This window comes from Triticum aestivum, chromosome 1D, assembly GCF_018294505.1.
Source record: "Triticum aestivum cultivar Chinese Spring chromosome 1D, IWGSC CS RefSeq v2.1, whole genome shotgun sequence".
NCBI classification, from domain to species: domain Eukaryota; kingdom Viridiplantae; phylum Streptophyta; class Magnoliopsida; order Poales; family Poaceae; genus Triticum; species Triticum aestivum.
The window spans coordinates 298814231-298829638 of NC_057796.1; positions in this window are offsets into that span (position 1 = coordinate 298814231).

The following is a 15408-nucleotide window of genomic DNA, read 5'->3' on the forward strand; positions in this document are numbered from 1 at the left end:
GCGTCCCATGCCGCTGAGGGGGCGCGCACACGGGCACGGGCGCGGAGGGTGCAGCCAAACGCACGGGGGCCGGCACCACGGTGGGTGTAGGGGCGCGCACTGGCGCTAGCGCTGGCATGTACATGAGCTCGGGCGGGTCCGCGGAGACCTCGCTGACGCCCGCGGCTTCCAGCTCTGCGATAGTGCTCCGCGACCAGCCCGTCAATGCTACGGGTCGCTCGCGCGGGCGCGGGGATGGGAGCTGGGACGGGAGCGGGGGCAGCAACCGCCGCGGCCAGCTCGTTCTAGGCCATGTCCATGAGGCCCCATTTCTCCTTATTTTCTATCTCCTCTGGCTCGGAGTCGACTTCACCAAACTTGAAGACTAGTGGCAGATGATCGTTCTGCGCCATGGCGTTGGTGGAGGTCTGCGGGAGGGAGGGGAATGGGAGGCGAACAGTAAGGCCGCCCGTATTAAACAGCGGCTCGGGCGCCATTAATGGAGAGGAAGGCGGGCGGCAATGGAAGTCAAAGGACTCGCTTCCTAGTGAGCCTGCGCAGCGTACAACTCGCACGCTTCCCGGTGAGCCTACGCATTGGAGGACAGCTTGCACGCCTCTCGGTCAACCTGCACACCGGACTGCGCTCGCTCGCCTCCCGTTAAGTCAAGGTCAAGCAGCTATCCACACGGCACCTCCTACAACCATTAAAACCAGGACACGTGGCGTCACGTGAATGGTTAACATAACGCACATGGTTTGAATTCTACAAACGTTTGAGATATTAAAGTGGCAGCTATTTTTTCAAAATGCCTTTGTTGGCTGTCATTATTCGAGTGCGCCTTCTCTCAAAATGGGCACGAAAAATGCCACAGCATGTCGGGTGCCATTCCATGATAGCATGCCAAGTTTCATGAATTTCAGACGAGTTTTGGATTTACTAGAATTTAAAAACCAGACATCTCAATGTTTTGTCGGCAATCAATGGTGCCCTGGTGTTTGAAATTCATTCCCATTTCTTGCATGGGACCTAAGCATGCACCCAAGGACACAGATTTGATTTTTCAACCAATTTATATGCACTCGAGCATGTGCATGTAGTTCAAATTTGAATTATGCACATAAATGCATTGAAAACTCAGTTAATGCATAAAAATGTCCAAACGAACCCCGAAAAATCCCAAAAATTGACACAACACTCCTGTTGTTCTATGTTGACACGAGAATTTTTTTGAAAGCAATAAGAGGCAATGGATATCGTTTCGTCCCCAAAGGTGGGACGTTCCCTACCGAAACTATCATGCTTGTTGTGAGAAGCTCTGGTTTGTGAGAAGCATATACCCAAACCTGCCCCGAATGGTACAATTTTTTTACCACGGCAGGTTGATGACGCTCCATGATAGCATGCCAAGTTTCATGAATTTCAGACAAGTTTTGGATTTACTAGAATTTAAAAACCAGGCATCTCAACGTTTTGCCGGCAATCAACAGTGCCCTGGTGTTTGAATTTCATTCTCATCTCTTGCATGGGACCTAGAAATTCACCCAAGGACACCAATGTGATTTTTCAACCAACTTTGGTGCATTGGAACATGTGCATGTAGTTCAAATTTGAATTATGCACATAAATGCATTGAAAACTCAGTTAATGCATAAAAATGTCCAAACGAACCCCAAAAAATCCCAAAAATTGACACAACACTCCTGTTGTTCTATCTTGACACGAGAAATTTTTTGAAAGCAATAAGAGGCATTGGATATCGTTTCGTCCCCAAAGGTGGGACGTTCCCTACCGAAACCATCATGCTTGTTGTGAGAAGCTCTGGTTTGTGAGAAGCCTATACCCGAACCTGCCCCGAATGGGACAATTTTTTTACAATGGCATGTTGATGCCGCTCCATGAGAGCATGCCAAGTTTCATGAATTTCAGACGAGTTTTGGATTACTAGAATTTAAAAACCAGGCATCTCAACATTTTGCCGGCAATCAACAGTGCCCTAGTGTTTGAATTTCATTCTCATCTCTTGCATGGGACCTAGAAATTCACCCAAGGACACAGATTAGATTTTTCAACCAATTTTCATGCATTGGAGCATGTGCTTGTAGTTCAAATTTGAATTATGCACATAAAAAGCCTAGAAAACCCAGTTAATGCATAAAAATGTCCAAACAAACCCCGAAAAATCACAAAAATATACACAACACTCCTGTTGTTCTATGTTGACACTAGAAATTTTTTGAAAGCAATAAGAGGCAACGGATATCGTCCCGTCCCCAAAGGTGGTACGTTCCCTATCGAAACCATCATGCTTGTTGTGAGAAGCTTATACCCAAACCTGTCCCAAATAGGACAAAATTTTCACCACGGCATGTTCATGCCGCTCCATGATAGCATGCCAAGTTTCATGAATTTCAGACGAGTTTTGGATTTACCAGAATTTAAAAACTAGGTATCTCAATGTTTTGCCGGTAATCAACAGTGCCCTGGTGTTTGAAATTCATTCCCATCTCTTGCATGGGACCTAAGCATGCACCCAAGGACACACATGTGATTTTTTAACCAATTTATATGCACTGGAGCATGTGCATGTAGTTCAAATTTGAATTATGCACATAAAATACCTGGAAAACTCAGTTAATGCATAAAAATGTCCAAACAAACCCCGAAAAATCCCAAAAATTGACACAACACTCCTGTTGTTCTATGTTGACACGAGAAATTTTTTGAAAGCAATAAGAGTCAATGGATATCGTTTCGTCCCCAAAGGTGGGACGTAATTCCCTACCGAAACCATCACGCTTGTTGTGAGAAGCTTTGCTTTGTGAGAAGCATATACCCAAACCTACCCCAAATGGGACAATTTTTACCACGGAATGTTTATGCCGCTCCATGATAGCATGCCAAGTTTCATGAATTTTAGACGAGTTTTGGATTTACTAGAATTTAAAAACCAGGCATCTCAACATTTTGCCGGCAATCAACAGTGCCCTGGTGTTTGAATTTCGTTCCCATCTCTTGCATGGGACCTAGAAATTCACCCAAGGACACACATGTGATTTTTCAACCAACTTTAGTGCATTGGAGCATATGCTTGTAGTTCAAATTTGAATTATGCACATAAAATGCCTAGAAAACCCGGTTAATGTATAAAAAGGCCAAACGAACCCCAAAAAATTCCAAGATTAAACACAACACTCCTGTTGTTCTATGTTGACACTAGAAATTTTTTGAAAGCAATAAGAGGCAACGAATATCGTCCCGTCCCCAAAGGTGGTACGTTCCCTATCGAAACCATCATGCTTGTTGTGAGAAGCTCTGGTTTGTGAGAAGCATATACCCGAACCTGCCCCGAATGGGACAATTTTTTTACCATGGCATGTTGATGCCGCTCCATGATAGCATGCCAAGTTTCATGAATTTCAGACGAGTTTTGGATTACTATAATTTAAAAACCAGGCATCTCAACGTTTTGCCGGCAATCAACAGTGCCCTAGTGTTTGAATTTCATTCTCATCTCTTGCATGGGACCTAGAAATTCACCCAAGGACACAGATTAGATTTTTCAACCAATTTTCATGCATTGGAGCATGTGCTTGTAGTTCAAATTTGAATTATGCACATAAAATGCCTAGAAAACCCAGTTAATGCATAAAAATGTCCAAACAAACCCCGAAAAATCACAAAAATATACACAACACTCCTGTTGTTCTATGTTGACACTAGAAAATTTTTGAAAGCAATAAGAGGCAACGGATATCGTCCCGTCCCAAAAGGTGGTACGTTCCCTATCGAAACCATCATGCTTGTTGTGAGAAGCTTATACCCAAACCTGTCCCAAGTAGGACAAAATTTTCACCACGGCATGTTGATGCCGCTCCATGATAGCATGCCAAGTTTCATGAATTTCAGACGAGTTTTGGATTTACCAGAATTTAAAAACTAGGTATCTCAACGTTTTGCCGGTAATCAACAGTGCCCTGGTGTTTGAAATTCATTCCCATCTCTTGCATGGGACCTAAGCATGCACCCAAGGACACACATGTGATTTTTTAACCAATTTATATGCACTGGAGCATGTGCATGTAGTTCAAATTTGAATTATGCACATAAAATGCCTGGAAAACTCAGTTAATGCATAAAAATGTCCAAACAAACCCCGAAAAATTCCAAAAATTGACACAACACTCCTGTTGTTCTATGTTGACACGAGAAATTTTTTGAAAGCAATAAGAGTCAATGGATATCGTTTCGTCCCCAAAGGTGGGACGTAATTCCCTACCGAAACCATCACGCTTGTTGTGAGAAGCTCTGCTTTGTGAGAAGCATATACCCAAACCAACCCCAAATGGGACAATTTTTACCACGGAATGTTTATGCCGCTCCATGATAGCATGCCAAGTTTCATGAATTTTAGACGAGTTTTGGATTTACTAGAATTTAAAAACCAGGCATCTCAACATTTTGCCGGCAATCAACAGTGCCCTGGTGTTTGAATTTCGTTCCCATCTCTTGCATGGGACCTAGAAATTCACCCAAGGACACACATGTGATTTTTCAACCAACTTTAGTGCATTGGAGCATATGCTTGTAGTTCAAATTTGAATTATGCACATAAAATGCCTAGAAAACCCGGTTAATGTATAAAAAGGCCAAACGAACCCCAAAAAATTCCAAGATTAAACACAACACTCCTGTTGTTCTATGTTGACACTAGAATTTTTTTGAAAGCAATAAGAGGCAACGAATATCGTCCCGTCCCCAAAGGTGGTACGTTCCCTATCGAAACCATCATGCTTGTTGTGAGAAGCTCTGGTTTGTGAGAAGCATATACCCGAACCTGCCCCGAATGGGACAATTTTTTTACCATGGCATGTTGATGCCGCTCCATGATAGCATGCCAAGTTTCATGAATTTCAGATGAGTTTTGGATTACTAGAATTTAAAAAGCAGGCATCTCAACGTTTTGCCGGCAATCAACAGTGCCCTAGTGTTTGAATTTCATTCTCATCTCTTGCATGGGACCTAGAAATTCACCCAAGGACACAGATTAGATTTTTCAACCAATTTTCATGCATTGGAGCATGTGCTTGTAGTTCAAATTTGAATTATGCACATAAAATGCCTAGAAAACCCAGTTAATGCATAAAAATGTCCAAACAAACCCCGAAAAATCACAAAAATATACACAACACTCCTGTTGTTCTATGTTGACACTAGAAAATTTTTGAAAGCAATAAGAGGCAACGGATATCGTCCCGTCCCCAAAGGTGGTACGTTCCCTATCGAAACCATCATGCTTGTTGTGAGAAGCTTATACCCAAACCTGTCCCAAGTAGGACAAAATTTTCACCACGGCATGTTGATGCCGCTCCATGATAGCATGCCAAGTTTCATGAATTTCAGACGAGTTTTGCATTTACCAGAATTTAAAAACTAGGTATCTCAACGTTTTGCCGGTAATCAATAGTGCCCTGGTGTTTGAAATTCATTCCCATCTCTTGCATGGGACCTAAGCATGCACCCAAGGACACACATGTGATTTTTTAACCAATTTATATGCACTGGAGCATGTGCATGTAGTTCAAATTTGAATTATGCACATAAAATGCCTGGAAAACTCAGTTAATGCATAAAAATGTCCAAACAAACCCCGAAAAATCCCAAAAATTGACACAACACTCCTGTTGTTCTATGTTGACACGAGAAATTTTTTGAAAGCAATAAGAGTCAATGGATATCGTTTCGTCCCCAAAGGTGGGACGTAATTCCCTATCGAAACCATCACGCTTGTTGTGAGAAGCTCTGCTTTGTGAGAAGCATATACCCAAACCAACCCCAAATGGGACAATTTTTACCACGGAATGTTTATGCCGCTCCATGATAGCATGCCAAGTTTCATGAATTTTAGACGAGTTTTGGATTTACTAGAATTTAAAAACCAGGCATCTCAATATTTTGCCGGCAATCAACAGTGCCCTGGTGTTTGAATTTCGTTCCCATCTCTTGCATGGGACCTAGAAATTCACCCAAGGACACACATGTGATTTTTCAACCAACTTTAGTGCATTGGAGCATATGCTTGTAGTTCAAATTTGATGCACATAAAATGCCTAGAAAACCCGGTTAATGTATAAAAAGGCCAAACGAACCCCAAAAAATTCCAAGATTAAACACAACACTCCTGTTGTTCTATGTTGACACTAGAATTTTTTTGAAAGCAATAAGAGGCAACGAATATCGTCCCGTCCCCAAAGGTGGTACGTTCCCTATCGAAACCATCATGCTTGTTGTGAGAAGCTCTGGTTTGTGAGAAGCTTATACCCAAACCTACCCCAAATGGGACAAAAATTTCACCACGGCATGTTGATGCCGCTCCATGATAGCATGCCAAGTTTCATGAATTTCAAACGAGTTTTGGATTTACTAGAATTTAAAAACCATGTATCTCAACATTTTGTCGGCAATCAATGTCACGCCCGGATTTTTGGGATATAAATTCCCAAAAAAAAACGGCATGTGTGCTCACCAGCCCCAGGATTACTGTTAGCTGATGAGGTACCAAGTTGATACAAGAATTCCAAGCAAGGAACAAAAATATGTAGTACAAGACCATTTAGGCCTGGGAGTACAACACTTGGTTTCTAATAGTTGAGGGCGGAAGCGGTTGGAAACATCTGCGTCTATGGGACTCTATTTCCCACAAGAACAGCTGACCAGGATAACTCCTATCTTCGCGAGGCTGCAAATGTCAACAGCGTGGGCTCCGAGGGTGTCACCGCGATGCATACCTCCACGCAAGGCAATCTGGCCAAGACAATAGCCAGGGACAAGCCAGTGAGTACGTTTGAATGTACTCGCAAACATTAAGAACACGGGTATAATATATCCAACAATCTCCAGATTTAATAGACGATCATACATCCGTCACGAAAATATACGCGGAACCATGATACACACATATGGATAAAAATATACCAAAATAAAATACTGGGTGCCAAACGAGTGTCTGAATGACTCCTCGAGCGGAAAATACAGAATAGTAATGCTGGTGCCAAACGAGTGTCTGAATGACTCCTCGAGCGGAAAATGCAGAAATAATAATACTGGTGCCAAACGAGTGTCCGAATGACTCCTCGAGCGGAAAATGCAGAAATAATAATACTGGTGCCAAACGAGTGTCTGAATGACTCCTCGAGCGGAAAATGCAGAAATAATAATGCCGCAGTCGGGCGTCGAGGCGACACCACATAAAGGGCTTATAAAAGATAAATGAACAACAAGCATGCCGCAGTCGGGCATCTGAGCGACACCACAGAAAGGGCTTATACGAGAATAATCACAGTGAATATCCAGGAGGTAGACCATCCCAAGGATACTCAATAAAAATGCATGATATAAATGGTTAGTCCAAAACAATAAAGATCACAATACATATGTGCCATAATCATAAACAATATTTAGTGCAGTCGTTTCTCCATCCGAAAACCGATAATTCAGTCAAGTCGTATCTCCATCCGAATACCGTTACTGAGCTCTAGTTAAACCGTTCTCCATCCGAATACCGTTACAGAGTTCTAGTTAAATCGTTCTCCATCCGAATACCGTTACAAAGATTCAACTCAGACTGTGGTCCTACTCAAGAACATGACTATCCGACAGGATATATCCTCTGCAGAGGGAGTACCATTTTCCACGAGTAACGGGATTACTCAGTCCCTCGGGACTAATTCCGTCTACGGTCTTTTGATTGAAAACACGCCTGACCTGCACACACCAGCTTAACTCACCAGTGCCTGGAATCACCCACGACACCTGCCAAGCAAAACTCTAAGTGGGGAGGCTACAACCTCGACGTAGCATGGGATCACAAAATTTATACCGCGCGCAAACTGGGGAAGCTATCCCCTTCGGCTACGACCGAAAACACCCATGCCCCCGGACCGAATGACAGGCTTTAATCCGTGGCCACGGGACCTTCATCACGGCCTCTCTGTACGGTGTGTGCGTTGGAAAGGGGTTGACAACCTACTGAACCATACCCTGTCCCCTGCAGGGACAAGTGGTGGTACCGACAAAAGGAAGCTACTGAACAAGACTCGGTCTACAACCGACTCAGGTGATCCAAGTATCCACCAACAATATTACCACTAGTGAAATAAATCACCACTCCTCGAGCCTCACCATGCTATGCCGGGCATACTCGTCACAACGAGGGATTAGGGACAAGCTCGTGTCTACTCAAGACCACGACTTTCCCGCTTCCTACCGGTGTGCAAGAGAAGCTCACGAGGGCGATCCAAATCCTCAGGGTATCCATTGCTGGCCACAAACAACTCCAAAGTGCACTCATGCACGAGACTACATCGATACATAAACTGTCACTTATACTCCAAGACAAAAGGTGCTGTGATCGTATCCAAACACCACAACAAATATTATGCCAGAGTTCAGAAATGCTTGCCTTCAAGAGTATGCAAAGGATGCACTTATTGGAAGCTTTCCTCTTCCTCCAAAAATCCTATTTTGCAAAATACACAAATACAAATATTTCAAACACAGTACCAAAACCTGTCTCAAATATTTTTCAAATAAATCTTAAAATAAACTAGATGAAATTTGAGAGAGGTAGGAAAAAGAATCAACTCATTTGGAGTTTTATTTTAAAAGTTATAGCCAGTCAAAGTTTGGTCAAATCTGTTTTTAAATAAAACCAGAAAAAGGAAAACGCTTCAGCAGAAATACGCTTACGCAGCAGGGAAACGCACTCGGGGGTTTGCGCCTCCACTTAAACAGAGAGAGGGCGCTGCGCTGGTCGCTGACAGTGGGTCTAGAGGGCCCACTAGTCAGGTTTGACTGGTCTCCCTCTCCCTCCCTTTTCTGTGCCCGAACGGTGGCGAGGCTCCGGCGATCGCCGGCGACAGACGGCGGCTCCTCGAGGGCACCCAAGGGCGGGAATGGGACGGCAAGACCGAGGCGGTCCCCGGGGTGGTTGCTGGGTCGGAGGAGGTGGCAGGAATCGGCGGCGGCGAGCTTCGCGGCGGAGGGAGGCTACGGTGGTGAAGTGACTTAGGTGCTCCGGTGGTCTCCGATCGAGTTTGGGCAGCTGGGCAGCTCCGCAAGACTGCGGGGAAGCTTCTGGTGGCGCTGGTTGGGCGAGAGGGTGGCCGGTTGCGACGAATCGCACCGGGGCTTGGCGGCGGCCGAGCTGGCCGGAGTTGGGGAAAACGGTCTTCTCCGGTCGATCTACTGCGCGGGAAGCTCTATGGGGGAAGTCTGATGTCGCCTGAGTGCTCGGAGGGGCTCGGGGGCCCTTTATATAGCGCTCGAGGCAGGTTCCCGCGGTGGCAGAGGATAGGATCGCCGGCGACAGCCGTTGCTGTAGGTGCAGGGCATCTTGGCGGCGACGAACGCGTTCCGACGAGCGGGGGATAAGCACGGCCTGTGCTCCGGGGCAGCTGTCGTGCGCTGGTGGCTTGGGCGGCGCCGTCCGCGGTGGAGTCCGCTGCCGACGCCGGCGTGCCGCCAAGGGCGCGGCCAGCGGTGCAGCAGGACGCCAGAGGGATCGTGGAGCAGGGGGGCGGCTAGTGCGTGGCTCAGCGATGCAGAGGGAGCCAGGGTCGGGTCACGTCGAGCGCGGCAGTGCGGCGTGTCGGCGTAGTGCGCGCGCGTGCAAAACGTGCGCTCTGGGCGCGCCCAGAGCACGCACGGCACCTGTTCGACGCAATGCCAGCGCGCTCTAGAGCTCGAGGGTGGAGCTGGCACTGCACAGATGGAGGTAGGGGTAGCAAGGCACTCAGTGGACAAGGTGGATAGGTCAGGGGTTCAAGTCCACAATGCAAACCAGAGAGCTTGCCAAAAGTGACTGTGCACACCAGGTGTTCGACAGAATGCCAAGTGCACTAGGCAACTCTTGGAGTGGCCAAAATCTCCAGATCAGTGTCTCTCTAGATGCAGGAGATGATGGCAAGGTTAGTTTGGCAAAAACAGAAAGTTGATAGTGCAAGTTTTGCAAAACTCCAGTTTTGGGCAGAAAGAAAAGGGGTTTAGAACATGCACTTCAAAATCTCCAATGAGCCCAATCTCCTGGACTTAAGAGTTTGGTAGGGAGGGCTACAAGTAGGAGAAAGCTCAGGGTCACTAGAGCAAGGAAAAATATGGTTGCAGTACAAATCACCAAATTGGACCAGAATGCAAAAGAGGTTGATCCACTCAAATTTTCCAAAGAACATCATTGGGTTTTTGCTTGAAGATGAATTGTATGCATCCACTGTCATCTCCAAACACTTGGAAGAATTTTTGAAGAAATATTTAAATGGGTTGCAGTGCAAAAGTGCCTACTGGACCAGATTGGAAAAATTGGTGTAGAGCTCAAAATCTCCAATGGCCAGAAGGTATCTTTGCATAAAAGTGATGTGGAAACATCACATGACATCCCCAAATTTTGGTGGAATTTTTAAAAGCATTTGTCAAGTGGTTGTAGTGCAAATAGGCCCCAAATGCAAAAGGAATCATTTTAAAGAAAGAAAGCTTTTTGAATAAATAAATCTTGCAACATTTGAATCCACTGAATAAATAATTGTTTAATTATAGAGAGAAATCAAGTCCAACAATACCTTTGAGGGTTTCTCCCACTAGAGGCAAAAATCCAAAATCACAAAAGGTAAAACTTGACAAATTGGAAAAGTTTTATTTCCTGGCAATATTTTAATAAACAAAAAAAGGCCAAAAATTTTGGGTGTCACAACACTACCCCCCTTAAGAAAAAATCTCGTCCTCGAGATTTGTTAAAAGTTGTTTTGGACAAGAATTGTTTTTGAAAAATCGCTTTTATCAGTGAAATCCTCTAGTTGCACAAAAACCAAAAGGCTACAGTGAGAGGGCAATAAGTGGTGTAAAACCACAGTGTGGCTACACTGGCGCGGGGTGGAAAAATCCACGGTTAGGGAAAACGAGATATTTCTACTGGATACAGTAATTTAGAATAAATTCTAAATTACTAAAATACGCTGGTCGCACCCGGGAGCACAGTGCTCTCTCTGGCTGACAGGTGGGCCCAGGGCCCACTGTCGGCCTCTTCTCCTTCCTCTGGCTCTCTCTTCTCCCTCGCGCGTTCTCCCGCGCTTCCTCCACCGGCGATGCCTAGCTCGTAGGGCATCAAGGCCGTACCGTGGTAGTGCGCGGCGTGCGTGCTGCTGGTGCAGCGTGCACTCACCTCGCGGGCCAGGGCGCTGTCGGCACTGCTCGCGGGCTCGCCTCCGAACACCGGCGGTCGAGCGTCGGGTGGCGCTGGTGGACCTCGCCCACCGTACACCGATCTCGGGCTATAAAACGATCGCGGGGCTCCTCTCTTCTTCCTCACACCCGGCCTCGCTCCTACTCCTCCTTCCTTCTTCTCCATAGCTGCTGTCAGGAGCTCGAGCCGAGGCTCCAATGGCGGAGGCAATGCCGGACTGGTATGTGGTCCTGGTGTGTGGAGGTTTGGCGGTGCTGCTGGGGTTCTCCGTGCTCCTGTGCGCGATGATCCTGGATGATCGTCGTGATGCTGCCGCACGAGTGTTAGCTCTTCGCGGTGGCGGCGATCATGTGGATTAGACGCGGCACCGGGGCTGACTGCTGTCGGAGTGCTGGGGCAGTTCGCGCTCGAATGAACACTCACAAGTCTTTCTCACTGAGACTGTGGTGTCCTCGAGTGTAGTTAGATAGGCGCAAAAATGTGCTCAGGGATTTGTAACAGTGCTCGAGGTCGAGTAGTGGCTGCTGAGAGTCTGCTGTAATGGTGCTGCGCGAATAATAAAAAAATCTATGCCGGGAAAAATGCATATAAGCGCAGTAATAACTCGGGGAAAGGAAATCTCCTCGAAGACACGTTGCGAGAGAAGAAATAATTAAAACACACTAACAGCAGTAACACTGCTCACAAAACAGGGACTAAAGAAAAATCGGATCCGTCGCACGAGGATTTTACGAACATGCTGCAACACATAAATACAAGTACTGGACAATAAATATATCGGAGACGTTTACAAGGAAAACGGTAAAGCGACAGGGTCCTGAGAAAACGCCTCTGGCACTGGGGCACACTCCTCTTCTATCGGGGGAAGCGGGTTGACCAGACGATGAATGCGCCCTTCTTGGTCAGGCCTCAGTGGTCTGCCAATGGCGATCCGAGGATTTAAATCAGCGAGGCTCTGGAGGTAACCCATTACCCGCTGAGTTAAACGCTCCTGGGCAATGACGTACTGGGCAAGGTTGGCCAGCACTGGATCTCTCTCGATGCGCCCACCGGGGAAAGATGCAACTTCTCCGGGTGCTGCACGGCTCGGAAAATAATAGTACCCTCGCTCACTGGCGTAGGGCACCGCGAATCGAAGGCGGGTGAGCGCCTCGTACGCAGCAGCTTCTATGGCCATCTGCGGAGTCGGCATGGATTTCCCCACGAAGGAGACTTCCGTGGGATCTTGGTTTGGGTAGGCGGGAGGGATGTGCACCACTGCCCAATATTTCGAGGTGGATGGAGTGATCCTCGATTTGAGCAACTCGTACTGGGGTGGACGGGTGGCACTCATAGTACTGCAGGTAAAGTCCCACAGTAATTTGACAAAGCTGCCGGGGGTTGCGTCTGGGGTTCTCAGATAAATGCTGGGGGTCGACATGGCAAGGAATGGCTGTGGGTGCTGCGCACAAAGGTGAGGGGTGCTCGGCAAGGTCACGGAGTGGCCTTTATATAGCACCGGGGCTGGGATATCTACCAGGGTAAAAGGCGACTGGCTGACGATCCTGTACTCGGGTCAAAGCCACAGATATACATATCACATAAAGGTGACGCATTACTGTGGGCGTTGACGGGGTTGGTCTAGGTGGCTGCGCCCGAGAAAAATAAAAAAAATGCAATTGTACGCCAACGTACACATGCATAGCTACTACTCCAAAAATAAGAGCGCTCAAACAGACAGCATGCAACAAAAGCGATACAAGGCCACACATTACAAAGCGTAGGGAAACTAAGGCTCGATACAACTTTGAGCGACTTAGTCTACTTCGTTAATGTCCAAGTGGGCTGGCCTTGCGGACGCCGATGCTTCTCCACGGTTCTCACCGTCGGGATTTGCTGGTTGAGGCTGAGGTGCTGCAGGGTCGGGGAGATGGTGATGACCATCCCGGGGGTTGTTGGCCCAAATCCCGTTGGAATGAGTTTCCAAAAGGCGACGAAGCGCTTCTGGGGTCACCAAAGTGCTCTGGTTGATGGCTGGCGCAGACCTCAAGGGATCGATCGGGTGTCCGAACAGCACGACTGGGTTGTCGGTGTCGGGCTCCGCTTCTCTCCTCGCCGGGGCTCGGCGAACCAGCTCTCCACGAGCTGCGATCAGATCCAGAGTGACCTGGTCGAACAGTTGCTCTAGTGCGCTTACATAGCGCACCAGATGCAACAGCGCAGGATCCGTCTCGTGGTCTCCGTCGGCAACTTGGGGCGGCCTACCATACCCGTCACGACTGGGGTAGTAGTAGAACGAGCGACAGTTAACTCTGGGCGACAAGTGCCGGAGTTGAACTATAGCTTCTCGGGCTGCCAGTTGGATGGCTTGTGGCTCAAAGGAAGTTGTCCTTCCAGTGAACCTGTAGGGGCGTTCTGGCGACAGACCCCTACCGTAGATGTGCACAGTGGCCCAGTACTGACGGCTTTCACCGTACATGGGTCCTTGGTACACAACATACTCAGGAGGCTCTTCTAACGCGTAGGCACGGCGGGTGAGGTTTGCGAGCACGGTCACAAAACCTCCAAGGTTGGTCGCTGTGGTCTCATTGTGAACAATGGGGCCAGGCATCGTGGCTGGGTTTGGGGGAAAGAGGCTGTGCTGTGCCGTGGCTAGCGTGCCCTTTTTATAGGAAAAGGGGACGGAGTCTTCCTCCGCACGCTTGCGATAGAGACGGGTTGGATGTCGGTCACTGGCGCGTGATCGACGGGCTAGGTTGATAGGTTGGGCACCGTCCGCCGAAAAGGCGTCGGGTCACTGTGGAGCTACCTTACGCGGGAAGCTTGACCGGGGTCAGGCTAAGGTCTGATGGTTTGGGATAACCTGGGTTTATTGACCTGGCTAAGATAGGATTAGCCAATGGTCAGCCTGGCTCTGATACCAAGTCTGTCACGACCGGATTTTTGGGATATAAATTCCCAGAAAAACGGCCTGTGTGCTCACCAGCCCCAGGATTACTGTTAGCTGATGAGGTACCAACTTGATACAAGAATTCCAAGCAAGGAACAAAAATATGTAGTACAAGACCATTTAGGCCTGGGAGTACAACACTTGGTTTCTAATGGTTGAGGGCGGAAGCGGTTGGAAACATCTGCGTCTATGGGACTCCATTTCCCACAAGAACAGCTGACCAGGATAACTCCTATCTTCGCGAGGCTGCACACGTCAACAGCGTAGGCTCCGAGGGTGTCACCGCGATGCATACCTCCACGCAAGGCAATCTGGCCAAGACAATAGCCAGGGACAAGCCAGTGAGTACGTTTGAATGTACTCGCAAACATTAAGAACACGGGTATAATATATCCAACATACTCCAGATTTAATAGACGATCATACATCCGTCACGAAAATATACGAGAACCATGATGCACACATATGGATAAAAATATACCAAAATAAAATACTGGGTGCCAAACGAGTGTCTGAATGACTCCTCGAGCGGAAAAATGCAGAATAGTAATACTGGTGCCAAACGAGTGTCTGAATGACTCCTCGAGCGGAAAATGCAGAAATAATAATACTGGTGCCAAACGAGTGTCTGAATGACTCCTCGAGCGGAAAATGCAGAAATAATAATACTGGTGCCAAACGAGTGTCTGAATGACTCCTCGAGCGGAAAATGCAGAAATAATAATGCCGCAGTCGGGCGTCGGGGCGACACCACATAAAGGGCTTATAAAAGATAAATGAACAACAAGCATGCCGCAGTCGGGCGTCTGAGCGACACCACAGAAAGGGCTTATACGAGAATAATCACAGTGAATATCCAGGAGGTAGAACCATCCCAGGGATACTCAATAAAAATGCATGATATAAATGGTTAGTCCAAAACAATAAAGATCACAATACATATGTGCCATAATCATAAACAATATTTAGTGCAGTCGTTTCTCCATCCGAAAACCGATAATTCAGTCAAGTCGTATCTCCATCCGAATACCGTTACTGAGCTCTAGTTAACCGTGTCTCCATCCGAATACCGTTACAGAGTTCTAGCTAAATCGTTCTCCATCCGAATACCGTTACAAAGATTCAACTCAGACTGTGGTCCTACTCAAGAACATGACTATCCGACAGGATATATCCTCTGCAGAGGGAGTACCATTTTCCACGAGTAACGGGATTACTCAGTCCCTCGGGACTAATTCCGTCTACGGTCTTTTGATTGAAAACACGC